Source organism: Panthera leo, chromosome E2 (genome assembly GCF_018350215.1).
Source record: "Panthera leo isolate Ple1 chromosome E2, P.leo_Ple1_pat1.1, whole genome shotgun sequence".
Lineage (NCBI taxonomy): Eukaryota > Metazoa > Chordata > Mammalia > Carnivora > Felidae > Panthera > Panthera leo.
In genome coordinates, this window is record NC_056693.1 from 33812489 (window position 1) to 33838616 (window position 26128).

At 44.6% G+C, this 26128-nt stretch overlaps 1 protein-coding gene across 12 annotated transcripts in view; it reads left to right on the plus strand.

The window, feature by feature from the left end:
* Nucleotides 1-709: 709 nt before the first annotated feature.
* NLRC5 (NLR family CARD domain containing 5) overlaps nucleotides 710-26128 on the plus strand; it is an 86678-nt gene continuing 61259 nt past the window's right edge. For 11 of the 12 annotated variants that reach the window (XM_042920237.1, XM_042920240.1, XM_042920248.1 and 8 more), the window contains exons 1-2: nucleotides 710-804; nucleotides 25819-25935. The gene's annotated coding sequence lies outside the window, so the exon portion shown is untranslated. The remainder of the gene's footprint in view (nucleotides 805-25818; nucleotides 25936-26128) is intronic. The other variant, XM_042920238.1, reaches the window with a different exon arrangement.

Below are 26128 nucleotides of genomic sequence, written 5' to 3' on the forward strand. Positions count from 1 at the left end.
CTGTCCCAGAAGGGGTGCAAAAAGCCAGGAGGTTGTTAGTGGAGCTTTGGAAGGGGAGTCGGACCGCTCTCCCCGCTGCCGTCGCCCCGTTCAGGACTGCTGCTGAGCCCCTCCTGGGGGAGCCAGCTCATCTTTCTGTCCGCCCAGTGCTCCCGGTTCCTTTCTCTTCCAGTCTCTGCCTGTGCCACTGGGGGCAGAGTCCTTCACCTCTCTCCGCTCGACCTCAGTTTGCGCATCTGTAAAACGGGGTCGCGCTCGCATCTGCGCTTTAGGGTTCTTTTGAGGATTAGCGAAATTCCTAGATAGTGTTTGGCACCGTGTCAGAAAGCCAAAGGCTCAGTTCATAAGACCAATTGTCGCCGTTATTCCCTTCTCCCTCCTTTCATGGAGGGACAGGAGCCAGGCCGGGTGGGCTCCATCTCCTCGCGCGCCGCCACCATCTCCTCTTTCCCACCCCGTCCCCGCCTCCTCAGCGTCCCAGGAGAGCGGACAGTCGAACTCATCCCGGGGTCCTCCTGCAGCGCTCTGACCCCTTCGCGCGCGCGCGCGCCTCTGCCTCAGTTTCGCCTCCACGGAAGCGGCGAGCGCCCGCCGCGCCCCTCGGGGGTGTGCCCGGGTCCCGCCGCCCCGCCGGCGGCGCGCAGGAACGGCGGTGCGCCCCCGCCCAGCCGGCGCGCGCGTGGTCTCCGCACCTCGGGTCCACGTGATTTCCCGGCAGCGGCCTCCGGCTCCCGGCACTGCCCCGCAGCTCTCCGCGCTGGCTTTCAGTTTCGTGCGCAGCGCGCTGGGGAAGGAGCGCAGCCGGTGAGTAGCGAGCGCGCCCGGGGGCCGCGGCGCAGGCCGGGTGGGCGGCGCGGGGAGGTGGCGGTGCCCCGGGGCGCTGGGCGGGAGACCCCGAAGGTCGCCGGCTGGCCGGGTGGAAGGACTGACGGACGGGTGGACAGATGGGGCGCCCGGGGCCGGGCGGCGCTCCGCCTGCCGCCCGGAGAAGTTTGGGGCATTGGGTGCGAGCCGCAGAGGAAGGCAGGTCGGGGTCCCCCCACCCCGCCCCCAGGGGACGCGGCTGCGCTCGCCTTTCTCAGCACCCTCGCAACGCCCCTATCACCTCCTGGAACTTTAACTTTTAATTGCTTTTTAAAGAATTAAAAAAAAAAAAGAATTAAAGATGTGGGAGATGGGTGGGGGGTGGACGAAATACATAAAGGTAATTAAGAGGTACCAAAAGTTTGCTTTGGATACACAAGATAAGTAAGTCCTAGAGACCTTCTGTACAGCATAGCATACAGCCTATAGTACACACACACACAAACACACACACACACACACACACACACACACACACACACACATTAATAGAGGGCGAGAGGAAACTTTTGGAGGTGATGGTGGGTTTATGGCATGGATTGTGGTGATGATCTCACAGGTGTGTATTTTCTTGCAACCTCATCAGGTTGTATACATTAAATACACACAGCTTTTTCTGTGTCAGTCATACTTCACTGAGGTGTTTTACAGGAAAGCGGTACAAACTTTCAGTTACAAAATAACTCACGCAGATGAAAAGTAACGTGTATTGTAATGGTGACAAAGGGCAGCTGCGGGTGTACAGAAAGGTGGAATATCCAGGTCGTACACCTGAAACTAATATGACATTGTATGCCGACTGTACTTCGATAATAATCTCTTTTAAGAAGAATTACAGAAGCCACGCTGCTCATTACTCACAATTCAGTCTTTTTAGCCGAAAAATGCTTTTTTGTTACCATGCCACACTTACAGAATAGAGGGAACGCAGTTGGGTTGAGCCAGATGAGAAGCCTCATGTAACCACCACGCCAACCTTCTGCAGCCCATTTTCGTCTCTACCACACCTCATCATTTATCTTTTTAGTTTAGAGAGAAAGAGAGAGTGAGGGAGAAGGGGTGGGGGAGAGGGAGAGAGAGAGAGAGACTCAAGCAAGCTCCCCCCGCTGAGCGTGGGGCTCTGCCTGAAACCCTGAGATCATTATGACCGAAGTGGAAACCGAGAGTGGCTTGCTCAACCCGCAGAGCCACTCAGGCGCCCCTACCACACCTCATTTTGAAACAAATTTCAAACAGACATCACAGCATTTCAACTGAAATATCTCAGAATGTACTAAAAGATAAGGAATCTTAAAAATAATAACCACACCATCTGAAGACTGTAAGCATTTTAACAGTAATTTCTTCATGTCAAATTTCCCGCCTATTTCTAATGAACATTTTAACCCCATAGTAAGTGAAGACATAGGAACATTTTGTTATCTGCTTTTTTGCACTTTATGTGGTTTTTAGACATTTTTCTCACTCAGGAAGTCAGGACATGGAGTTTGCTGAGGTGGCCGTTTGGGGAGGTATGGGAGAGATCCCTACCTATAAGTTGGGGATCCTTACATTTCCTTTTTAAAAGATTGGGGGTTTGGAGACTCAAAAAACAGTTTGAAGGGACACCTGGGTGGCTCAGTCGGCTCAGGCCCTGATCTCACGGTTTGTGAGTTCGAGCCCCATGTCAGGCTCTGTGCTGACAGCTCAGAGCCTGGACCCTGCTTCGGATTCTGTGTCTCCCTCTCTGTCTGCCCCCTCCCCAGCTTGCACACGTGCTCTCTCTCTCTTTCTGTCTCAAAAATAAATAAATAAACATTAAAAAAACACAGTTTGAAAATCAGCACTTCCTAGTCTCCCAAACCTGGGGGTGGTGGGATGTGGGATGTACCCCAGGCCTGTACCGAGAGCCTCATCCCTCCAAATTGCTTTTCCTTCTAAGAAGCAATGAGCCCAGAAAGGCACTTGGCTGGGTCCCCCACTGGAGAACACAGCAGAAGGGAAAGCTGATTATTTTAGGGTGCATCCAAGCCTCTCTCCAGTATGCCTTCCTCAAACATGGCTGAACTCTAGTGCCAACTGGCCATTGATCGTGGCCACCTGCCTTGTCTCCATAGCATGGCACGCAGCTGGGTACCTGGCGGGGTAGGCGGGCAGACCAGGGCTCTCAGCACCTTGTATCTGCGGGGTGACCATGAACTAAGATCTCTCAGAAGCTCAGTTTCTTATCTGTGAAATGGGGATGATAATGTGTCCTGCAGAGGGTGCTTCATGGTTAGATGAGATGAGACCTGCCCCAGGGCGTGGTCAAACCTCAAAAGCACCACACAAGCATGCGGAGTGCCATGGGTCCTTGATGAAGGTGGACGAGCAGAGGAGAAAGTCTCTGGAAGTGTTTCACAATTAAAAAAAAAAAAAGTTGCAGAGGTGACTGGATGTTTGGCAGGCCAAGTAGTCTCTGCACCTACACCGCCCTGCTGAGGAAAATTCCACAGAACTCCTTAGTATGTTTATTCCTGTCTGTTATGGATTGAGTTGTGTCCCTGAAAAAGATATGTTGAAGTCCTAACCGCCCCCCCCCCCCCGCCCAGTATTTCTGAATGTGACTTTATTTAGAGATAAGGTCGTAGCAGATGCCATTGGTTAGATGAGGTCATACCAGAGTAAGTGGGCCCTTAATTCGCTATGACTGGTGTCCCTATAAGAGAAGAGGTCAGCACACAGTGAGGTGACAGCCATGTGACAACAGACGTAGAAGTCAGAATGATGTATCTATAAGGCAAGGAGCCCCAAGGATTGCCAGCCACCTTCAGAAGCCAGAAAAGGCAAGGAAGGCTCTTCCCCTGGAGGATACTTTGTTACAAGTCTAGCCCAGCTAGGAAGCAAATTCACCATCCCCAAACCTCTCTTCTGCCTTCCACACAGAGTCGACTGAGGGTTAAGCAAATTGATAAAAGTGCCAATACTTTGTAAAGACTTTTTTTTAAAATGTTACTTATTTTTGAGAGAGAGGGTGCAGGTGGGGAAGAGGCAGGTGGGGGCAGAGGTCTGAAGCAGGCTGCGCTGACCGCAGAGAGCCCGATGTGGGGCTCAACTTCATGAACCGCACGATCACCACCTGAGCCAAGGTCAGACACTCAACCAACCGAGCCACCCAGGCGCCCCGTAAAAACTTGTTGTAGGTGTTCTAAGGACACAAACTACTGGCGTCCTTTGCCAGGTCTATGTTTGTGTTGCTGGTAGCCCACAGGTCTACCTTGGCTGAAATCTAGTCTGCAAGGAAAAGGCCCAGATGATTTGCGAAGAAACAAAGAATTGAAAAATTGATCACTTTGGCTGTGGGTGTAGGATTTCTAGAGAAGGGAAGATTTTGGGTCCCTCTGGTCACCCTGGAGAACATGTCTCTCCCACACACTGTACTTAAAACCATTGCAAAAGCGGTGAGGCAGACAAGCGCTTGGTTATATGTGGGACTTGTTACCTGTAAAACAGGCATCCTTGTGTAACCTGCATGCTGTCTGGGGTACTTGGGTCCTTTAGAGCTGGGTGAAGTTGGCACGGACCCCCCTTCTGTTCCTTTGGGAAGCCCTAAGTGGTCTTTAGCTCTCTGTGAATCTGGAGGGTGGAGGTAGGTATGATCTTAGTTCTGGCTATCTCTGACCCCAGACTCTTCTTCCGCTCTGTGGACATCCTTTCTCCTAGTGGACCAAGGCATGAAACCAGTCATTTTCCTGGGATAGGGGGATGAGAGGCCTGGGGAAATGTGAGTTCACTCATTTATTCTGCTTCCAGCCTGACTCTCTGTGATGGGACTCCTGCTCCATCCTTTGGGTCACTCCAGAGTCTTCTGGTAAATTCTCAGACTCAGGAGTCTTCCCCAGAAAGGTTTTGTACAGCCCTTCTCGCTGAGATGCTCTGATGTTTGGCAAAGGAGAACTTCAAAGAGCCTTGAGAGAACATTGGCTTGACCTCAGATCGTCTCTGTTTTCCCTTTGGTTACTTCCAGTCTTTTTTCTATGTGTGTATATTCATATTTTTAAATAGACTCATAGGTAAAAATATACATATACTTTTTAAATGTTTTTATGAGAAAGAGTGAGAAAAAGCATGAGTGGGGGAGAGGGACAGAGGAGGAGAGAGAAAGAGAGAAAGAGAGAGAGAGAGGAGAATCTTAACAGGTTCCATGCCCAGCACAGAGCCTGATGCAGGGCTCTATCTCATGACCCTGGGATCATGACCTGAGCTGAAATCAAGAGTCAAATGCTCAACCAAGTGAGCCATCCAAGTGCCCCTGGAATTATACCTTTTAAACTACAATGGAATTATATGTTACAGGAAAAGTACATCCTATCTCATTTTTTAAATTATTTCATTTTTTAGTAGCTAATACATTCATATAGTAAAATAATATAAAACCTACAAATAGGTATATAATGGAAAGTAACTCTCCCTCCCTCCTCTTTCTCCCAGCCACCTGGTTACTTTCCTGAAGGCAACCAATGTTATTAGGTTCTTACGTCTCCTTCCAAAGATACTTCAAGTGGGCCTTTACAAATATATATATATGTGTGTGTGTGTGTATAAATGTGTATATATATATGTGTGTGTGTGTGTGTGTATACACACACACACACACACATATATTGTATATATACAAATATATGTATTTTCTCCCCCTTCTCACGAATAGTGGTATGCTCTAGATAGTATTTTTTATCTTTTTTGTTTTGGGGGGGTTTTAAAAAATGTTTTATTTACTTTTGAGAGAGAGCACAAGCAGGGAAAGGGCAGAGAGAGAGGGGACAGAGGATCCAAAGCAGGTTCTGTGCTGACGGCAGTGACCCCAATGCAGGGCTCAAACTCAGACTGTGAGATCATGACCTGGGCCGAAGTCGGATGCTCAACCGACTGAACCCCCCAGGTGCCCCTTTATCTTTTTAAAAATGTAATGTAATTTGGAAATCTTCCCACATCACCACAAAACAAAAATATCTGCTTTTTTCTTCTTAGCGGCTAAATAGTATTTCTCTGTTATGGTTGTTCCACAATTAATCTAACCGTTATTGGGCATCTAGGGTGTTTCCTGTCCCTTGCTGTCCCTAACAGTGCTGTAGTGAATATCTCTGCTCAGTCATCATGTGTGCGTATTCTCACATATGCAACATTTGCAAGGCCAAAGGGAATATGCAGTTTGAGCTTTAATGAATATGGCAAATTACCCTCCTTACGTGTTGGACTAATGTTCACTCCCAGCAGCTATGCGTGAGGGGACCTGCTTCCCACACCCCGCCCCCCAAACACACGTGTTATCAAACTTTTCCATATTTGCAGACCTGCGAGATGAATAATGGTGTCTTTCCCCCAGTTTCTCTTATCTTTTCAAATATTTAAGTGTCATTTGTAGTTCTTTTTCCATCATCTGCCTCTTCGTACCCTTTGTCCACTTTCCACTGGGTTGTTGGTCTTTTTCCTACTTAGCTGTAAATAAAACCACTGTACATATTAAGGAAATTGGCTCGTTGTCTGTAATATGAACATACTGGAACTTTAAGTGGCCACATAATTGTCCATAGAATGGCGGAACCATATCCACTTTTTTAAGTCTTGGTCTTGTTTTCTTCTACTACAAGCATTGGTCTTGTTTTCTTCTACTACATGTGGACTGTTTCCTTTCTTTTATATGAAAGACAAAATGTGACATTTTAAATTTTTTTTAATGTTTTTAAATTTATTTTTGAAGGAGAGAGAGAGAGACAGAGCATGAGCAGGGGAGGAGCAGAGAGAGAGGGAGACACAGAATTTGAAGCAGGCTCGAGGCCCTGAGCTGTCAGCCCAGAGCCCGACACGGGGCTCAAACTCACGAACCGTGAGATCATGATCTGAGCCGAAGTCGGACGCTCAACCGACTGAGCCACCCAGGCGCCCCCAAAAATGTGACATTTTAATTCTTTCCACAGCCCCCCTCCCGCCCCCGCCCCAGATTCCTCTCAGGAAGGGAAGTATTTTGGGGAAAATACCTTGACAGGATTGGAGAGAGTGGGGCCTGGGTACAAAGTGGTCATCAAGGACCAGGGTGTGGGGGATGGGACAGACTCTGCATGGAACATGTGAGTGGGGTGGGGGTACTAGGGGTGGGTACTGTATTTGCTCCTAAGAGAAGGGAGGAGAGGGAGAGAGGCTGGGCCACCCAGGGAGGAGACCCCCCAGAAACTTCTTGGGGGTAGGATGGCCAGAGGGCATTTTTGGTGGGGTGATGCCCCCTTCTCCACGTAAGGGGGGTACCGCCAGCACAGATTCCCACCTGGCTCTACCCAGCGATCAATTGCCCGCTCGGCACAAGTTTCTGTAACATGTCAGGTCCTGTGCTGGGCACTCGGTTACAGCCGACAACACGACAAAGTCTCACTGATGTGCCAACAGAAAAAAGGCAACGAACAATTGCACGGAGATGTGCGGTTGTGGAGAGGCGGTGACCGTGGTAAAGAAAGACTAGGTAGGCGAGGGGGTAGGCGGAGGGCGCAGGAAAGGTTGTGTGTGGAGACGCCAGGCGTGGCCTTCTCATGAGGGGCACCTGGGACAACTGGGGGGAGTGAGGCAGGGAGCCATGAACCATTATGGTGTCTGGAGGAAGAGGGAACCAGGCAGAAGCTGTAGCAAAAAGCAGAAAGGAGGAGGAAGAGGGGAGGGAGGAAAGGGAGGGGAGGAGAAAGAGGAGTTTAAAGTCCTCTGTGCTCACAGTGCTTCTTGTGAGTGAATTTTTTGCGTGTAATTTAACAAAAGTCTGGACCTGCCCTGGAGGCGACCTCATGACTACAGCCTCCCATCCCCTCCCCTGCGGGGAGACCTGGACAGACCCTAATCTTCTCAGGGCCACAGTATTCCAGGTGGCTTGGTGTCTGAGCCAGTGCATCTGTATCCGGAAAGGTGTCTGACATCCAGCGCTGTGATGACCATCCTGGCAGCTAGAGCTTTTCACATTCTGGATTATTTCCTTAGGCTATGTTCTCAACGTGGACTTTTTTTTTTTTAAGTTTACTTATTTATTTGGAGAGAGAGCAAGTGCTCTGGGGGGGGGAGGGGCAGAGAGAGAGAGAGAGAGAAAGGAAGAGAGAAAATCAGAAGCAGGCTCTGAGCACTGTCAGCGTGGAGCCTGATGTGGGGTTTCGACCCCATGAACTGCGAGATCATGACCTGAGCAGAAATCAAGAGTCTGCTGCTTAACTGACTGAGCCACCCAGATGCCCCTCAGGGTGGACTTCTAAAGGAATATATGGACTTTATGAAGTTAAAATACACATAACATAAAATTTGCCATCTTAACAATTTTAACCACTTAAAATATTCAGTGGTGTTAATGTCTATTCACACTGTTGTGCAGCCATCACCCCCATCCACCCCCAGAACTCTTCATTTTGTAAAACCAAAACTCTATGCCCATTGCCCAGTAACTCTCCAGCAACCCCTCCCCAGTCCCCAGCGTCACCGCTCTACCTTCTGTCTCTAGGGATTTGATACTCGATGTACCTCATATAAGTGCAGTCATACAGTATTTGTCTTTTTGTGACTGGCTTATTTCACCTAGAATAATATCCTCAAGGGTTAGCCATATTGTATATTGCAGGATTTCCTTCGTTTTTAAAGCTGAATAGTATTCCTCTGTACGAATATGCCACATTTGGCTTGTCCGTTCCTCCATTGATGGACACTCGGGTTGCTTCCACGTTTTAGCTGTTGCAGATAATGCTGCTGTGATCATGGGTGTACAAATATCTCTTTGAGACTCTGCATTCAGTTCTTTTGGGTGTATGCTCAGAAGCAGAATTGCTGGGTCATATGGTAATTCTGTTCTTAGTTTTTTGGGGGAATCACCATCCTGTTTTCCACAGCGGCTGTAGCAGTGCTCAGGCATTCCAATTTCTCTACGTCTTCGCCAGCACGTGTTGTTTTCAGTTTTGTGTTTTGTGTTTTTTGTTTTTTTTTTTTTGATAGTAGCCATCAATGGCACTTACTGGCCATTCATAGGCCTTTTTTGGAGAAACATCTCTTCAAGTCCTTTGCCCAATTTTGAATTGTTTTTGTTGTTCAATTCCAGGCATTTAGTTTTGTTATTGAATTTTAGGCATTCTGTATATATTCTGATGATAAATCCCTTATCAAATATATGTTTTTCAAATAGTTTCTCCCATTCTGTGGGTTGCCTTTTTACTCTGGGGCTAGTGTCTTTTGATGCACGGAAGTTTTAAAATTTTCATGAAGTCCAAAAGTAAAATTTTGTGAAGTCTAAGATATATATTTGGTTACCTGTGCCTTTGGGATCATATCCAAGAAATCATTGCCAAATCCATGGTGGTTCAGCTTTAGTCCTATGTTTTCTTCTAAGAGTCTTACTGTTTTGAGTCTTGTAGTTAGGCCCTTGACCCATTTTGAGTTAATTTTGTATGTGGCATAAAGTAAGGGTCCAATTTCATCCTTTTGCGTGTAGATGTCCAGTTTCCCCAGCACCATTTTTTGAAGACTTCCCTTTCCCCATTGAATGGACCTGACACCTTTGTAAAAACTCATTTGGCCATATATGCCAACGTTTATTTCTGGGCCTTCTATTCTATTCCATTAGTCTATACAGTTAACCCTTGAACAATGTGGGGGTTAGGGGTGCTGACCTCTGGGCAGTCAAAAATCCGTGTATAACTTTTTGACTCCCCACCTACTGATGGCAAACTGTTGACCAGAAGCTTTACCAATAGCATAAGCAGTCGATTAACACATATTTTGTATGTTATATGTATTCTATACTATATTCGTATGATAAAGTAAGCTAGAGAAAACAAATGTTAAGAAAATCACGAGGAAGAGAAAATATATTTACGGTACTGTACTGTACTGTAAATTGATAAATTTTGTATTTATCAAAAAAAATTCTTGTAGAAATGGACCCATGCAGTTCAAACCCATCTTATTCAAGAGTCAATTATATGTCTATTTTTATGTCAATACCACATTGTTTTGATTTAGTTTGTAGTAAGTTTTGAAATCAGAAATTATGAGACCTTCTTTTTCAGGATTTTTTTTTATTTTGGCTATTTGGGGTCCCTTGAGATTCCATATGAGATTCCATTTTAAGATGGGTTTTTCTGTTTCTGCAAATCACATCATTGGGGTTCTGGTGGGAATTTTCTTGAATCTGTAGATTGCTTTGGATAATATTGACATTTTAACGTTATGAAGTCTTCCATTCCGTGAACCTACAATGTGTTTCCATTCATTTATGCTTCTAATTTCTTTTGGTAATGTTTTGTAGTTTTCATTGTACATGGTTTTCACCTCGTATGTTAATTTTTAAGTATTTTATTATTTTTGATGCAATTGTACATGGAATCATTTTTGTAATTTCCTTTTCAGATTCTACATCGTTTGTGACTAGAAATGCAACTGACTTTTGTGTGTTGACTTTATATCCTGTGACTTTGCCAAATTCATGCATTAGTTCTAATGGTTTTTCTGTGCAGTCTAGGATTTTCTACATGCAAGAATATTGTATATCATCTGCAAACAGATAATTTCACTTCTTCCTTTCTGATTTAGATGCATTTTGTTTCTTTTTCTTACTTAATTTCACTGGCTAAAAATTCCACTACTATATTGAATAGAAGTGGGGAAAACAGACACCCTTGTCTGTTCCTTATTTTAGAGGAAAAGCTTTTAATCTTCCACCACTGAATATAATGTTTCCTGTGAGTTTTTCATTCATGGATTTTATTATGTGAAGTTTTTCATTCATGGCTTTTATTATTATTATTATTATTATTATTTTATTTGTATTATGGCTTTTATTATGGCTTTTATTATGCTTTTTATTATTTTTTGAGTTTTAAAATTTTTTAGTATTTATTTATTTTTGAGGCGGGGGAGGGGAGGAGAGGAGCAGAGAGGGAGACACAGAATCCGAAACAGGTTCCAGGCTCTGAGCTGTTAGCACAGAGCCCAATGTGGGGCTTGAACCCACAGATTACGAGATCATGACCTGAGCCAAAGCTGGATGCTCAACCGACTGAGCCACCCAGGTACCCCCTTAGTTTGTTGAGTTTTAAAAAAAATAATGAAACCATGTTGAATTTTGTCAAATGCATTTCTGCATCGATCGAGATGATTATGTGGGGTTTTTTTCTTCCTTTTGTTGATGTGGTGTATTCCATTGATCAATTTTCATGTGGTAAATCATCCTTGCATTCCAGGAATGAATCCCACTTGGTCATGGTGTATAATCCTTTTAATAGGCTTCGCATTTGTCTTGCTATTATTTTGAGTATTTTCACATTAATGTTTATAAGGAATATTAGTCTGTAGATTTCTTATAGTGTCTGTATCCTGGCTTTGGTATCAGGGTTATGCTGACCTCATAAGTATGTTAGGAAGTGCATCCCCCTCTGCAATTTTTGGAAAAGTTTGAGAAGAATTGGTATTAGTTCTTTAAAGGTGTGATAGAATTCACCAGTGAAACCATCAGGTCCAGGGCTTTTCTTTGTTGGGAGACTTTGGATTTCTGATTTAATCTCCTTATTAGGAGATTACAGGTCTATTCAGATTTTCTATTATTCATGAGTTAGTCTTGGTAGGTTGTGTGTTTCTAGAAATTTCTCCATTTTATCTAGGTTTCCCAATTTGTTGAAATATAACTGTTCATAGTACTCTCTTATAATCCTTATTTCTTCTGTAGAATTGGTAGTAATGCTACCACTTTCAATTATGATTTTAGTAAATTGAATCTTCTCTCTTTTTTTCTTTATCTTTCTAAAAGTTTGTCAGTGTTGTTGATCTTTTTTAAGAGCCGACTTTGGTTTCATTGATTTTTCTCTATTGTTTTTCTGTTCTCTATTTCCAATACTTCTGCTCTAATATTTATTATTTCCCCTTCTCTGCTGGTTTTGGTTTCAGTTTGTTCTTTTTCTAGTTCCTCAAATTATAAAGTTAATCTGTTGATATGAGACCTTTCTTGTATTTTAATCTAAGCATTTATTTAACACTGCCTTCACTGGATCCCACACATTTTGGTATGTTATGTTTTTATTTCATTTATTTCTAAGTATTTTCTAATCTCTTTTGTGATTTCCTATTTGCTCTATTGGTTAAGTGTGTGGTTTAGGGGAGTCTCAGTGGTTCAGTTGGTTGAGCATCCAAGTGTGGAGCCTGCTTGGGATTCTCTCTCTCCGTCTCTCTCAACCCCTCATCCCCTCCTCCCTCCTCCCGTTCTCGCTCTCTCTTATAGTAAATACACTTAAAAAAGTGTGTGGTTTAATTTTGACAATTTTGTGAATTTTCCAATTTTCTTTGTTATTGATTTCTCTTCATCTCATGGTCAGAGAAGATACTTTGTGTGATATCTATCTTTTAAAATCTATCAAGACTTGGGGCGCCTAGGTAGCTCAGTCTGTTTAAGTGTCTGGCCCTTGGTTTCAGCTCAGGTCCTGATCTCATGATTCATGAGATCAAGCCCCATCTTGGGCTCCACTCTGACAGCTCGGAGCCTACTTGGGATTCTCTCTCTCTCATACACACACGTGCACACACACACACACACACACACACACACACACACACTCCCTCTACCCCTCTCCTGCTCACACACCCACACACTCTCTCTCAAAATAAATAAACTTTAAAAATAAAATCTACTGAGACTTAATGTGTGGCCTAAAATATGGTCTATCCTGGGAAATGTTGCTTGTGCACTTGAGAAGAATGTGTATGCTGTTGTTGGGTTGAGTGTCCTATATATGTCTGTCTAGTTGGTTGATTGTATGCTTAAGTCCTCTATTTCCTTATGTCTCTTCTTCTGGTTGTTCTGTCCATTATTGTGAGTTGGGCATTACCATCTCCAAATATTACCGTAAAACTGTCTATTTCTCCATTTTGGTGGTCTGTCGTTAGGCATGTAATGTTTACAATTGTTACATCTCCTGGCTGCGTTGAAGCTTTTATTATTATATAATGTCCTTCTTTGTCCCTTATAACCGTTTTTGTTTTAAAGTCTATTTTCTGTGATATTAATATCGCCATTCCTACTCTCTTTTGGTTATTATTTGCATAGAATATCTTTTTCCATTTTTTTACTTTCAATCTGTTTTTGTCTTTGTATCTCAAGTAAGTCTCTTGTAGGCAGCATATAATTGAATCATGTGTTTTTATCCATTCTGCCAATCTCTGTGTTTTGTTTAGAGAGTTAATCCATTTACATTTAACATGATTACTGACAAAGAGGGACTTATTTCTGTCATTGTACTATTTGTTCTTAATATGCTCTACAGCTTTTTTGTCCCTCACTTCTTGCATTGTCTTCTTTTGTGTTTAGTTAATATTTTGTAGTGAAATGTTTAAATTTTTTCTCAATTTCCTTTTGTCTATATTCTATAGCTTTATTCTTTGTGGTTGCCATGAGAATGACATTTAACATCCTGAAGTTACAACATTCTAATTTGATTTTATAGTAGCTTAACTTCAGTAGCATACAGAAACTCTGCTTCTTTACAGCTCTGTCCCTACTCCTTTTGGTTGTTGATGTCACAAAATTACAACCTTATACATTGTGTACCCCAAAACATAAACTACTAATTCCTTTAAATATATTCATTTCCTAAATTATGTAGAAAACAAGATTTAGAGTTTCCAACCAAAGTTACAATGATACTAGCTTTTACACCAATAATTGTTTTTCTTTAAATATACTAGACTCTTAAATCCTGTAGAAAGCAAAAAGTACAATTACAAACCATCATTACAATACTAGATTTTATAATTGCCTATGTATTTACCTTTGTTTCTCCATACAGCTTCAGAATAATGTGTAGCATCTGCAGGACTTCCTTGAGCATTTCTCGTAAGGCAGGTCTAGTGGTCATAAATGCCCTCAACTTTTGTTTATCTGGGAATGTCATGATTTCTCCCTCACTTCCAAAGGACAGTTTTGCCAGATGCAGGGTTTTTCGTTAATAGGGTTTTTTTTTTTCCTTGTATCACTTTGAATATATCTGCCCACTGTCTTCTAGACTCCCAAGTTTCTGATGAGAAATCTACACATAATATTATTGAGAATCCCTTGTATGTGATGGTTTGCTTCTTTCTTGCAGCTTTCAAGATCCACTTTGGGTTTTGGCTTTTGAAAATATGATTATCATGTGTCTTGGTTGGATTCCTTTGAGTTCACCTTACTTGGAGTTTGTTGCACTTCTTGAATGTTTATATTCACGCCTCTCATCCAATTAGGGAAGTGTTCCGCCATTATTTCTTCAAATATTCTCTCTGCCCCTCTTTTTTTCCCCCTCTTCACCTCTGGGACTCCCGCAGTGTGCATGCTGGTCCACTTAATGATGTGCAGGTCCCTTAGGCTCTGTTTGCTTTTTTTCAATCTTTTTTCTTTATGTTCATCAGCTTTGATAATTTCCATTGCCCTGTCTTTAAGTTTACTGATTCTTCTGCCTGTTCAGATCTGCCTTTGAATCCCTCTAGTGAATTTTCCATTTCACTAATTGTACTTGTCAGTTTCAGAATTTCTTTTTGGTTTCTTTTTATCTCTTTATTGATTTTTTTTTCATTTTGTTCACATATCGCTTTCTTGAATTTCTGCACCTATTTCTTTAGTTCTTTGAGCATTTAAGACAGTTTTTTAAAGATTTTATTTTTAAGCAATCTCCCCACCCGGTGTGAGGCCGGAACCAACAACCCCAAGATCGAGTTGCATGTTCCACTGACTGAGCCAGCCAGGCTCCCTTTAAGACAGTTGTTTTAAAATCATTGTCTGAGATATCTGCCATGAAGTCTTTCTCAGGGAGAGTCTGTTGGTGTTTTTTTTCCCCCTTGAATGAGTCATACTTTCCCGTTTCTTCGTATGGTTTGTGATTTTTTTGGTTGAACACTGGACATTTGAGTATAATAATGTGGTGTCTCTGGAAATCAGATTCTCTCCTTTCCCCAGAGTTTTCTGGGATTTTTGTTACTGTTTTTGGTTATCATTTGTGTGTGTGTGTGTGTGTGTGTGTGTGTGTGTTGTCTTTGTGCTGACGAGCAGTCTGAGGTGTAAATCTAATGTCTTCCTGTGTTTTTGCTGAGGTTTCCTTGGGCATATGTGGTCACTTTCTAATTTTCTCCTTATGTACAGATTCTGTGTCCTAGTCTTTAATGTCTAGCTCCAGAAAGGGGAGAAGGGAAAAATAATGGTGGGATCAAAGGGGTCTAGCCCTTTAAATCTCCTAACAGTTTAACTGGAGGGAGAGGATTTTGCAACAATGAGGGGAGGTACAACAACAATGACTACCTGCCTTTTTTTTTTTCTGCACCTGTGATCAGAAGCAATAATCAGCAATCAGAGCACAAATCTCCAATATTTGGAGGACAAGGTCCTTTTTACTCACCCTGATTCTTCCAGGCTGTGTGCAGGCTGCTTCAGGAACATATGCACAGCTGTCTGACATGAGACAAGGTTTGGGGTATGGAGAGCCGCTACTGTGCTTAGAGCTGGAATTGACCAAAATTAACCACAATTTGCCACCCAGGCCTTCCCCTGGAAGCGGAAAGTCTTCTTCAAAGACTTCAGAGCTCCCCAACAATTCCATCAGACAGATTGTGCCCGTGTAAGTGTTGTCTAGGTGGGGAGAGAGAGTCCTGGTGCTTCCCACTCTGCCATCTTCCAGAATCCTCTCCTTGACCTTTATTTTTAAATTGTTTGTTTCTAAATTTCTCTCCTGTGCAAATGTAGAGGCTGCAGGCAGCTGGGAAATGGCATGATGCCCCAACACCCATGTCCTTGGTGGAGGGATAGAGCCTGTACCGTCACCCAATCCCCATCAGTCCTTTGCCTTGGTGATTCTTTCCGCTCCTCATGGCAAAATGGAGGGAGCATTCCAACCCTGGGAAGCTGGTCCTCTGAGGCATTTGGATCTTGTTGTAAAGAGAAATAATTTGCTACTTATGTGTCTTCGTGGTAGTCTCTTCCCTGAGTTCTTAAGGGTGTCCTGCGTATTGCTGGGCCTCAGCATCCTCCTCTTGAAATGGACAGGTCAGTGTTGCCCCAAAGAGAGACATATCCAGTAGGAGTCAACACGATTATTTTAGGAGGTGTGCAGTCAGGGCTTTCATGCAAATTGAATCATAAAGTGAGAACATTGTCATCTTTTCAGTTCTCATTAATCCTTCCTGATTAGTCAAGGAGAAAGTCTCCGTTGGTGCTGAATTAGTGCTTCTCACACTCCTGGTCTCCTTTTCAGCAACGGGAGTCCAGGCCCCAGGTCAGAGCCCTGGGCAGGTGGTAACTTCTTCTAGTTCAACAGCACCATTTTTTTTTTTTTTTTGAGGGTTATCTTCTGTTCATGGTGAGCCATAGTTTAGAAATAAAGTTAAATGGGAGATGATTTTTAGAAAAGTTTTAAAGAAGTGACATTCTTCTGATTCTCGGATCAGGCAAAAATGTCCTCCACTATGGGTAAAGAGTCATAGAAATTGTATGCCTCTCCCTAATGGGTGAAATCGTGAGATATAAACTTTAAGTTTTATTTTTGCAATGTTTAGGACTTCTTAAGTGACTGGTTATTTTTTGTAAGCAGAAAAATAATAAAGATCTATGGAAATGGGAATTTCCTTTGGAAAGAAGACCATTAGTTGAAGGTAGTATGGTGCTTCAGTTAGTAAAAAGTCTCTGGATAGGTCTTATTTCACCCATTTATTTAAAAATTGTCCGTTTTTCACTGAGGTATAATTAACATAGGACATTATATTAGTTTCAGGTGGACAACTTAATGATTCAATATTGATATATATTGCAAAATGATGTCCACAATAAGTGACATCCATCCCTACCCATAGTTACAGAAAATTTTTTTTCTTGTGTTGAGGACTTTGAAGATCGGTCTCTTAATGATTTTCAAATATGCAGTAGAATATCATGAACTGTAGTCATCCTGCTGTGTATTATATCCTCATGATGTGTTTATTTTATAACCAAAAGTCGGTACCTTTTGATTTCCTTCACCCATTTTGCCCACCCCCGCCAGCACTCCTTGGCAACTAATCTGTTCTCTGGATCTTTTGGTTGGTTGGTTGGTTGGTTGGTTGGCTGGCTAGGTTTTTTTTGTTTTTGTTTTTTTTTAACTCCATGTGTGAGTGAGATCCTATGGTATTTCCCCTTCTCTGACTGACTTTGTCCCGCAGAAATTCCAAAACTAAATTCCTTTGGGATTCTCACCAAAGGATGGTTGGAGACAAAGAGGGGATTTCCAGACCTTGGCTTCCTTTCCAGTTTGGTGGAACTGTGCTGAGCCTGGGCCTGTGTGAGAGCAGCTGGGAGAGCCACAGAGCCTGCCAAGGAACAGGCTGGAGGCGGAAGTGTTAGTCATTGGGGGATACCCACAGGGTTTCGTCTAAATACGGCTGTCTTGGTGGCTTTCCTGTCCCCAACCTTTCAGAGGGCAAGACTCACTTGGGTCTGGTTTACTGGAGAAGCAGGGCGCCAAGTGCAAGGGAACACAGAACCAGTCTCCCCCAGCTGGGAGTGGAGAACTGGTGTCATCGTGCCTAGAATATTAGTTCCCAAGCTTGTCAGCACATGAGAATCACATGGGGAGCTTCCAGAAGTACCGATGCTGATGTTCCACCCCTAGAGACAATGCTGGTATTGGCCAAAGGGTGTGGCCCTTTGGAATTTTTGAAAGCACCCCCCCCTCCATTATTCTAATGTACAAAAAAATTTGTGAACTCCTGACGTGACCTGACAGATCCCAGGAGAGCCTTCTGGAGGCCCAGGAACATGTTGGGTAAAAGCCTCATGGAGGCGTCACCAGCCACTTCATGTGGGTGCTGGGCCCAAGCTGCCAGGGCTGAGTAGGAGAGGCAAGGCCACTACCTGGTCCCCTGCTGGCTCTAGGGCACCCCGATCCCAGAGGAGAGCTCAAGCCTTTTGAGCAGGAAGGTGGTGGGGGTGAAGGAGGTGACTTAAAGCCTAGTGATACGGGCTGGGACCCAGATTCCCCAGTTTGCAGTGAGGAGGAGAGAGGCCTCGTTGGATTTGGGACAGGTACCACCCAGGCCTGAGGGCCAGGGTGTAGGCTTGGGCTGCTCCACCCTCTCTGGATCCCTCCCCACCCCCCACGCGTGCACCCCACCCCCTAGAGGGGCTGCAAGGCCAGGAGACCTTTGTTCAACTGCTGGCTCTCTAGAAGTGGGCTGGGCAGATGCCCTCACTGCTGGGAGCCTCAGTTTCTGCATCAATAAAGGCCTGTAACTGAGTTTAAGTCCTGGAGGAGCCTGACATTGTGAGGATAATGAAGGGTGGTTTTCAAAGGAACAGTCACCCCCACGTCCTCATCCCCCCACAGGGGTCCTGTGTCAAGGACCCCTCTTGTGTGCTCCACTGGCTTTTGTGGTTGAGGGAGGAAATGGCTGCCAACATCTTTCTTTCTTTATTTTAATGTTTATTTCTGAGAGAGAGAGACAGCAAGTGCGCGCACGCAAGTCGGGGAGGGGCAGAGAGAGAGGGAGACGCAGAATCCAAAGCAGGCTCCAGGCTCTGAGCTGTCAGCACAGAGCCCGCTGCGGGGCTCAAACTCATGAACTTCAAGATCATGACCTGAGCCTAAGTCAGATGCCCAACTGACTGAGCCACCCGGGTGCCCCTTCTGCTAACATCTTTCTGAAGGTGTCCCCCCAGGGAACCCTCCAGTGAAAAGAGGTGGGGCTAGCCCCTAGGGTGGGGCTGCATCGGCCTTCTAGAAAGAGCCCACTGGGTCAGTCTGGGTCACTGGGTCACGCACCCAGGCTCAGACATCCTCTGAAGCCTTAGACTGTAACCAGCCACCCTTCAGGGAAGGCAGAGGCCCAGATCTCGTTACTTCTTTCAGGGCTTGGCATTGGGCATTCTGAGAGGGCTTGAGGGCCTCTGTGGGTCGGGTCCATCCCAGGGTCCCCAGGCCTGACTGTCCACTCAGTCCTGAGAAGCCAACTTCAGCGGCATTTTTCTTTCTCACTTGCGGGATATTTCTGTCCAAGTGTCTAAGGTTTCTGTCCTGACAGAGGGTGCCTTTCATATGACCCCACCAACCACGGCCTTTCTGGGGCTGAGGTTAAACCCAAACCCTTTTGTACCTCTGTCCCTCTCTCCTCACTGGCCACCCTCAGCCTCCCCCTTCTGTCCTCTCTTCTCCCACCCGGGCCCAGGGGCAGAACCCAGGCCTGCCAGTGCTGTGTGGACGAGGCTTCTGGCCTCCCATGGGCCCTTCTCCTTGGCCTGACCCTTCCCACCAGCCCCGGGAACAGGGAAGGCAGGTGGGAGACCCCCTGGTAGAGACAAGGAGACGGGACCCAACCAGCCAGTGGACCCGTCAGCCCCCCATTTCCGTTTTCTACCCAGCCTTCTGTGTGCTCCCCCATAATCCATGCCTGGGGAGTCAGGAAGAGGGAAGAAGCCAAAGGAACATGGCTCAGAAGCTTCGGACTCAAGCTGTGTCCTCTTTGCTACCCCTCCCTTCCTTCTTTGGACCCTTGCTACGGGCTGGGGCTATGGAGGAAACAACAACAACGCAGTTGTAATCATAGCTAACATGTCTCGAGCCTGTCTAGTGGGCCGGAAGCCATGTCAGGGATTTTGCCTGCTTCATCTCCCAACAACCTTGCCTGGTAGATATTAGGATGCCCGTCACAGACACTGTTCGTGTTCCCTCTCACTCATCTGCTTTGCCCCTAGCCAGCCAGTGCACCCATCCCCCATCCACTGTGGTCCCAGGCCACCAACATCAGCACCCTTCTGGAAGGGTTGCCGTTGGCTAACAGGAATTACTTCATACAGAGATGCCTCCCTCCCCCACACCATGGGTATGACCCATAGCCAATGACTGACTGATATGGGGGTGTAATGACCCAGCCTCCTTGCCTCTTAACAGGACAGACTCTGTGGCATCGTTCACATTCCAGAGCTCCCCCCACCCCGTCCCACCCCACGTGTTAGGCTGAAGCAAGACTTCCCTTACCCTCTCAATACATAACTTTTGCAGGAGCCCCTCTTGTCTTGAGCTCCGCTTCTAGAAGCCTGATCTACAACATCCCCATTTTACAGATGGAGAAACTGAGGCAGCAAGAGACTGAAGTAACCTTATCAAAGCCATATAACTGGCAACTAGTAGAGACTCAGATCCAGGGCCCTGGTGCAAGGTGTCTGCTCTTATCTGGAATCAGGCACTGCCCCTGCCCTCAAGGTATCACCAACACGCAGAGGGAAGCAGGTGGGCCAAGAGAAAATGACAGGGCACAAGATCTGCTGTGGAGGAGAAAGAAGAGAGCGCTAAGGGGTGAAGGCCAGTGGCAGGGGGCGGGGGCATGACAAGGTCTCGGAGGGCAGACGGGAAGACTTTCTGGAGAAGAGAGCAGGAGGAGGAGTTGCACAGGTGAGAAGAGACAGGAAGGGGCACCGCAGGGAGAGGAAGTCATGTGATCCAAGCAGGAAGATGGGGAGGTGGGGCTGTGAGCGCTGCCCATGGGCAGGGCGGCAGGTGAGTGAGAGGGCCAGGAGGTGGCCAGCAACCAGGTAGGGAGGGACCATTTATTTATTCATACTTTGAACCTTTCCTGGTGGCCTGACGTGTACCTACTCTGGGGCAGGCATATTAGCATGCTGTGACTTTATCTGAGAGGTGTTGGGACGCTGATAGGAGGTTCAGACAGAAACGAGGCCAGACCAGAGCTGAGTGTTAGAGATAGCTCTGGCCACAGGAATGTGCACGCGTGATATGAACGCTGTTCCGTGTCATCCCACATCCCTCAGCCTCTTCCCTCTTGATGGCTGCGTGGAACTTAACCAGTTTCTTTTCAATGGTCAGTTAGGGTTGTTGGTTTTTTTTTCCAAACTTTTACGGTTATAAACAAGGGCACATTAAGTATTCCCGAACATAAGTTATTTTGCATGTTACGAATGTATCTGCGAGCTAAGTGCCTGAGCATAGAATTGCTAGGTATGGTTATGTGACATTTGAAGTTTCCATAGATAAAGTTGTATTCGTACATGCTCCCACTAGCAGTGCATCAAAATGCCTGTTAATTCACAACCTTGCCAGCTCTATAGTTTGACCATCTAAGAGCTAGAAAATGGTATGTCTGTTGTAGTTTTAACATGTATCTCTTTCATTTCCTGTGAAGTCAAACATCTTCTCATAAATGCTCAAGAGCTATTTGTATTTCCTTTACGGCAAACTGTTCGTGTTCTTTGCCCACTGTTCTGTCAGCTGCATTGGACTTTTTTCTTATTGATTTGCGGTAACTCTTGATATATTAAAAACATTCAATCTTTGATAACTTGCGGATATTTTTTCCAGGTTTTCATTTCTCTTTTCACTTTATTTGCCATGTTCTTTGGCAGTACAAAAATTCTAATTTGTATCTGATCAATTTCATTCCATTTTTCTTTTATGGTGTCAGACCCTAGACCCTCTCTACTCCAAAATTATGTCGATAGGCTTTTCCAAAAGCATGTGTTTCTCCAGCACTTAAAAATTTTTAAGTTCTTTGTTGTCAAATCTAGCACATAGGAAAAAATGCAGAAAATTCAACAAGAGCTTCATGAGTTGTTGTAAATTGAATACTTGTAGTCTCCTAGTACCTTTATGGTTTAACTTCTTACATTTAAATTTTGGCCTCATTTAGACTTTATTTTGGCATAATTCGAGGGACAGAAATCCATATTTATTGAAAAAGAATAACTTTTTAAATGTCATGGAATATTTTAAAATTTGTCATATGCCAAGCAAAAAAGGAAAATTTCAACATATTTCCCTAAAGCAGAAATTGCATAGAACTTATTCTTTGCACGGAACGGTAAAAAAAAAAAAAATTAATGGCAAAGGTTTAAAAAATATCTCACCCCTCTATTAAATGACTCAGTTTAAAATTATAATCTACTAGTAACGTGATATAAATTTGATATAAACTTGACATAAATTTATGGAAATTTGCCAAAAGTGTTCTCTCTTATTATTTTTTTTTAAAATTAAAAGACTAGAACTGATTTAAACAATAAACTGACTCATAAGCTTAACAAGGAACACTCTCAGTAAATCAGGGAAGATAAGTCAGGAGATTAAAAAATTATAAAAGGAAAAAAGGAAAAATTCTACAGAATTAATAAATGAACATGAAAGTGTGTTTTCTCTTTTTAAACATAAGAGATAGCAGCTGCTGGCCCATCTAATAAGGAGAAAAAGACAAAGCAAAATAAACTAAATTAAATGTGAAAGATGCAAGATTTCTAAGTATAGGAAGATATCATCTGCAACTGTGTGCTCTATTAAAGTTTGAACATTCTTGGCAAAATGCAGTTTTCTCACAAAACATGAAGTGCCAAAAGTTAATAAAAAATAAGTGTCAAATGAAAATTTTAAGTTGTCAAGTTTGATTTTTTTTTTAACCATTCAAACAATTTGAACAGCGTTGAAAAGGACTTTGGCTTTCACTTGGGGTCAGGGGGGCGGCTCTGTGTGCCGGAGGCACCTGCCTTGGGTCACAGTGTGACAGTGATACCCAGGCCCTCCGTGGAGGATGTTGGGGCAGGGAGGAGAGGCACCAGGTCTGCTGGTGCAGGAATCCAGGTGAGAAATGGTGGTGCCAGGTTCCCATCTTTGGCCTGAGCTCGAAGAAACAGGAGGCCGCCCTTCACTGACCTGGGGACGGTGGTGGTGCACGCAGGCAGTTTGGGAGGGGGACAGGGAGGCCAGGATTGCCATTGGGAGCGGGGGACATTTTAAAATGCATACAGGACATCCAAGAGGCGTAGTTGTGAGAATTGAAACCGCTGAGGCCGAAAGGCCCTTGCCTGGCACTGAGCCTGTATTCTTTGTGCTGAATGTTTAGTTCTTTCCATCGAACGTGGCGTTTGGTCCCCATAACACACATGCAAACGTTCAACTAACATGTAGAAGAAAATATGTCCTCCATATGTATGAATTACTTTTTGATTTGAATGTTTAGCCTCTCTCTGTCATACTTAATGCACGTGTTTATCCTTTTTGCTTGCCTTCCTACCTCTATTTTAGTTTTATTATTTAACATAATGGAGGGAACTGCCATTTCTATGAGCCAACACTGATAATTTCTTGGCCCATTTATCACCATGTATTTATCTTCCTTACACATTGGGGAAATGTCTACTCTCATTTTTAATGTAAATGTCTTTACGGTTTTGTTTGTTTGTTTGTTTGTTTGTTTGTAAAAATGTGCCTATTAAAAAGTTTAAGGGGCACCTGGGTGGCTCAGTCAGTTAAGTGTCTGACTTCAGCTCAGGTTCATGAGTTCGAGCCCCACATCGGGCTCTGTGCTGACAGCTCAGACCCTGGAGCCTGCTTTGGATTCTGTGTCTCCCACTCTCTCTCTCTCTGCCCCTCTCTCCCCTGCTCACGCTCTGTCTCTCTCAAACATAAACATTAAAAAATATTGTTTTTAAAGTTTGAATGTCAAAGTGGTCTGAAAGAGTACAGCGTAAAGGGTTCTCCTTTGCCTGTGTTCTCCACGTCCCCTCCCCGGACATAGTCCTGTCACCAGTTTGTTGTATAGGCCTAGAGTGGGTCTCTGTGTATGCAAATACACACACATTTGGATTTACTTATAAGGATATACTTTGGAGCTTTTTTCCCTTGGCGTAACATTTTTATGGTTCCTCCTCGTAGCATGTGTCCGTACTTTGCTCCTTTTCGTTGCCGAATCACATTGCACTGTGTAGATGTACTATATTTTGCTTCTCCGTTTGTAAGCTTTTGGACATTTGCATGGCTTCCGCTGTTGGGCTGTTACGGATAACAAACATTTGTTCACACGTTTTTGTGCAAACGTCTGTTTTCGTGTCTGCTGGAGGGAGATCTGGGAGTGGAATTGCTGGGTTATGTGGTAACTCTCGGGGGTAACATTTTAAGGACCTGCCACACTTTTCCAAAAAGTGGATGTGCTCCATTTCACGTCCCCGCCAGCAGCATATAAACTTCCCATGTCTCCTTATCCTCACAGACTCTTGTATGGTCCTTTCGTTCGTTATGGCCATTCGGGGGGAGGGGGTGTGTGAAATGGCAGCTGGTTTCCATACAGAGCATTTTAACTTAATTACTTAATTAAAAAAATAATTCCTTAAATTTAAACCACTTGCATTACCGTGTGTGTTAATACTATGTGTTTTTCCATATGTCTTCTCTTAATACCATCGATTCGCTGGTGAGTTTTAAGTGAGTGTGGAGCTAATTTGATTCCATTCCTGTGGCCAGTTTTTTTCTATTTTTAATACCGTTCCATAAAGTGTTAATGATCGGTGCTTTATAAGATGTTTTACGATGGTTGGAAGCCTCCCCATTATTGCCTGCCTCTCCCAACAAATAGTCTTTGATATGATTGCCTTCATTTTTTTCTTGTTTTATCTAATATGTTTATTACGAAATACCTATTATGAAATATTTGAGGCATATGAACACTTGTCGTGTCTGCCCTTTTTTCTCTAAATGACTGTTATTGTAATTTTATCAAGCTAGCCAAAGTATCCTGCTGTAATTTAAGTGGTTCTGCCTTAAATCTACATATTGACTTAGAGGGTTTTTTTTTTCTTTTACTCTCTCTGGTCACAGGCATGTTTGTCTTAGTCATTTCGGGCTGCCGTAACTGAACACCCCAGGCTGGGTGGCTTACATGACACACATTTATTTCTCATGGCTCTGGAGACTGGGAAGTCCCAAGATCAAGGTGCCAGCAGATCCAGTATCTGGTGAAGCCACTCTTCCTTTGTAGATGGCCACCCTCTCCTTGTATCCTCGTGTGGCAGGGACCAGAGAGGAAGCAGGCTTTCCCCTGCCTCTTCTTGGAAGCTCTCTGAACCCATCATGAGGGCTCCGTCCTCATGACCCAAGAACCAAAGGCCCTGCTTCCAAATACAGTCACACTTGGAATTTGGGCTTTAACATATAAATGGGGTGTGGGGGGGAACACAAACCTGTCTAGTTACCTTTTTTTTTCAAAGATTTTTTTAAGTTTATTTATTTTTGAGAGAGAGACAGAATGAGCAGAGGAGGGATAGAGGCAGGGGTGCGGGGGTGGGGGGGACCCAGGCTCCAAAGCAGGCTCTGTCGACAGCAGGGAGCCCCATGCAGGGCTCAAACTCACGAACCCGTGAGCTCGTGACATGAGCTGAAGTCGGAAGCTCAACTGACTCAGCCACCCAGGCGCCCCTCTGTTACTTACCTTTGTTATGTGAGAGGGCGCCATATTTATGTGGGTTTACCTAAAGCCCTGGGGCTTGGTAAGTTACAGTCCTCACTTCATAGACACACTGTCAGGGCACACACTCATCTGCCTTGCTTGCTTTCTTCCACGTACTTCTCAGCCACCTTTCTTCTTCCCATCCTCTATTGTTAGACAGCGTCTCTTAAGCATGTGTGCCAGAGTGTCATTTCATTGTGTTCCTGCTGAGGCAGCGGGCCGTGCCTCTGGGTTTTCTCATGAAGAGGAAGGTTTACTCGCGACCGCCTAAAAAAATACATCGAATGTAATAAGAAAGAAAACCACAAATCATACCCTTTTGGGAGTTTTACTGGGAAAGGAAATTGGCATCTGTCGTGAGGATTCTTCCTTTTTCGTCCAAATGAATTGGCTGTCACAAGTCTGCTGGATTTGAAGGGCACACTCTGATGCCACAAGTCACTGTGAGGTGAATGTCCAAGTTGGAGGAGGAAGAGGGGCAGCCTCTGGGCCACATGTGGTAGGAGGTGATGCCAGAGAGGGTCGGGCTATACACAATCTAGGGACAAAAGGAGCCATGGTTAGGGAAGAACAAGATCGGTGCATGAGGGCAAGGGGACTCTTCTGGATCGAACACCTACCTCAGAGGTGTCTCCAGAGGAGGGGTAAGGGCTGGTGCCTTCCAAACAGCATTCCTCTTGGGATCTGGAACATTGAGGAGAGCACCCTGTCTCCTCTCTTTAGCAGCCTGCCCTGTGGAAACAACCTGAAAATCAGCTCATAGCACAAGACTTGGCCCAGGTACTCATGAGACCATCTCTGCAGACACTCTCGAACGTCTAGGATGAACCGGGAAGCCAAGTAGTGACCTCTACCCTTTGCCCCCTCTCTTACCCTCCCACCCACTCCCTCACTCCCCTACTACTCCCTACCAGCTGCTCCCTACGCAGATTACCCAGGTTTACCTCTCTGGGCTGCCCCTGATATAACAAGCCTACCCTTAGCCACCATTCAGCTTGAGAGTGAAAGTCATGAGACACAGAAAATCAGGAAG